A 3,455-nucleotide genomic window follows, 5' to 3' on the forward strand; every position below is an offset into this window, starting at 1 on the left:
TGTACGACCCAGGGAGGGCAGAGCGAGCGGCGAGAGACGGCCCTGCCGGCCAATAGCGGGGCGGCGGCGGGCGGCGGGGCGGGGATGGGGGCGCCACCGTCCCGCCGGGAGGCCGGGAGGTGATGTCATCGGCAGCCAATCGGGAGGGCGCCCCGGGCAGCAGCTGCACCGCGCTGACAGACGGAGGGAGGCCGGGTGCCTCCCCCGGCAGCGCCCCCTGCGGGACGGGGTGCGCGCAGGCAGCCCGGGGCACCGGAGGGGAATGGCGAGGACCGGACCGACTGCCGGGGTAACGGAACCGGGCCCGTCTGTGCTGCCCGCCTGCGCACCCGAAGAGGGAAACGGCGGGGAACACCCCCGAAACGCCCCGAATCAGTCTTTCATCTGGAAACAGCCCCTCCCGGTCCGCGCCACCGGCTCAGGGAGCTGCGCCCCCGAAGGATGCGCAACCTCCCCGTCCCCACCGGCTCCGCAACTGCCGGTGGAAGGAAGAGAGCTGGCGGCGAGCGGTGCGGGCTCCCGGAGCCCAGGCGCACCGTTCCCACTGGCAGAGCCATTTACACAAGTCCTAGGGAAGGGACGGCGAGGAGAGCGGATGCCTTGGAAGCAGGGGAGGGAGGGAAAAGCCCCCCGGTCCTGAGGTTCGGGGGCCAGCGAGGCAGCTGAGCACCTTCGAAGCAGGCAGGGAGGGCAAAGCCCCACGTTCCTGGAGTTTCGGGGAAGTGGGATGGTGCTGGGTGGCCTCCCCAGTCCCCCCGAAGAAGCAGCTTGGCTATGTGCAAGTTGCAACAAATCAAGGAGGCTTTTATTTAGACTCTTTTCCAAGCAATCTGCTTCTAACAAAAACAAGGTACTTTGAGTACAAGAACAAAAACTTCCCTGATCGGCAGCTGTAAACCACCGGGAAGGCAGAAGATGTCCCCCACACGCAGCTTGAAGCCGGCTGGGCCCCTAGGGCTCTGGCTGCCACACCTCCAGGTAGAAAACGATCCAGTTGATCCGCATTATGCAGATTCGGATCAAACCCAGCTTCTGCCACACTGGCAGTCCCTACTTGTCCAGTAAAGATCTTGAGCATTTGGATTAAGCTGGACTCTCCCAGTGGGAACAGGAAAGCAATAGAGCCTTGAAGACAAGATTTTAGGGATCAGTATAAACCCCTTTCATCCTTTCTTTCAGACCTTGACATGGGTGAAACAATGAGCTCTCACCGTTGTTACAGGTGCTACAAAAGGTGAAAAATTATTTTCATGCTGTATGGATCACTCATCAAGCACCAGGAGGGTACCAGGCAGCAGCATGGTATTTTGGCACCCCTTCCTTCTCCGTTTTAGTATATCCTGGTTCAGCAGACACGTGTAATCATGTATCAATTCCTCATGTGTCAATCCACCATATCAGAAAAGTGGCACCTCTAGAACAACGCATCCCACTGTGTCCTCTCTGATGAAGGGGGTGCTGGAGAGCTTTACCTACAACCAGGAATGCAGACCCCTTGACCTAGAGGTGGAAAGGTGAGAGTAGAGCAGATAAGATGTTGTCAGGATGGTAACACTGAACCTGAATTAGTCCCGAAAGATTTGGGTTCTGCGGAGTACACAGAGACTTCATTTGTCAGCTGGGATTTTCAAGCTGTGATTACCAATCAAACTGAGACTATCACCAAAAATAGTGTAAAATGCAATAATACCACAATTCAGCAGTTCTGATTTTAAACATCTCACAAAGCCAGATAAGATTTCAGAAGAAGTGAGTTCTTGATTACCTATTTAATAGTTCCAACTTAAACAGCAGCTCCTCATAGCCATCACTGAAACAAACAGTTGCTTTTCCCTAAACGTTCCTCACTTCTGGTTTTGAGTCTCAGTGACAGGGTAGGGCACCCAATCTCCTGTGTGCTGGAGAGAACAGGGGAGACAGGGCAAGGCTCTCACATGCAGCAGCTTCACGTCCAGTAACCTGGTCCCACCAAGAGCAAACACAGGCAAGGACTATCAGCAAGCAAGTCACCTTCATTCTCACACTAGCAAAGGCTGCAGTCTGAAGGTACTACCTTCTGAAGGCTTGTAAATTGTAAGTCACCATGATACCCAACAAAAGGCAAATTAGGCTTCTAATACTGCCAGGTAATTACTGGGCTAGCAGTTGCCCACCCCAGTGAGACAGATAAAATGAAGAAATGCACTGGTCTCAGATTCCTGGAGGTGCCAGTGTGAAACACCACTACATCTTTCTCATGTTCTCTATTCCTCTTTGTCTGTAGCTTGCTATGGTCAGCACCAGGCTCACCAGAGAGAGGAGGGTTAGCTTGTGATTTCCTCAAAACTGTCCTTTAAAGCCATACTTTGGCTTGGGGAAGGAGCTTGCCATGGGCTTCTTTCTCTATTCACCTCCTGAAATGGGTACTCCCAGCTAGGGGATGCAGAAATGGCGTTTTTATGTTTGGGGATCCTCACAAATCAACATATGTCCTAAAGCAAATATTTCCTTGAAAACACTTGGCATCATCGCTTTAGGTATCTTGTTTTCTGACTCAACACTAGCAATATGGACTGAGGAATCACAGAATGTCAGGGGTTGGAAGGGACCTCTGAAGATCAAGTCCAACCCCCCTTCCAGAGCATAACCAAAACCAGAGCAGGTAACTCAGAAATGCATTTAGACAGGTCTTGAAAGTCTCCAGAGAAAGGGACTCCACAAACTCTCTGGGAAGCCTGTTCCAGAGCTCTGTAACCCTTACAGTAAAGAAATTCTTCCTTGTGTTGAGGTGGAACTTCCTGTGCTCTATCTTGAATCCACTGTGCCTCATCCTACCACAGGGCACTAGTGACAAGAGGTTGTCCCTTCCTTCTTGACACCCAGCCCTCATATATTTATACACATTAATTAGATCCCCTTTTCAGTCTTCTCTCCAGACTAAAAAGCCCAAGGTCTCTCAGCCTTTCTTCATAAGGTAGTCCCTTAATCATCCTCATAGCCCTCCATTGTACTCTCTCAAGTAAATCCCTGTCCCTCTTGAGCTGGGAATCCCAGAACTGGATGCAATATTCTAGGTGAGGTCTCACCAGGGCAGAGGAGAGTGGGACGAGAGCCTCCCTTGGTCTGCTGGATACACTCCTCTTAATGCACCCCAGGATACCATTGGCCCACTTGGCCACAAGGACACATTGATGACCCATGGATAACTTGTCCACCAGGACTCCAAGGTCTTTCTCCATGGGGCTACTCTCTAGCAGATCACCTCCTAACCTGTACTAGTGCATTTTGTTATTCCTTTCCAGGTGCAGGACTCTGCACTCTTGTTGTTGTTGAACCTCATTAGGTTCTTCTTGGCCCATCTCTCCAGTAGGTCCAGATCTTGCTGAATGGTCACATAGCCTTCAGGTGAATCAGCCACTCTACCAGTTTTGGGTCATCAGCAAACTTGCTGAGAAGACACTCTGTCCCGTCATCAA

The sequence above is a fragment of the Heliangelus exortis genome, chromosome 3 (genome assembly GCF_036169615.1).
Source record: "Heliangelus exortis chromosome 3, bHelExo1.hap1, whole genome shotgun sequence".
Lineage (NCBI taxonomy): Eukaryota > Metazoa > Chordata > Aves > Apodiformes > Trochilidae > Heliangelus > Heliangelus exortis.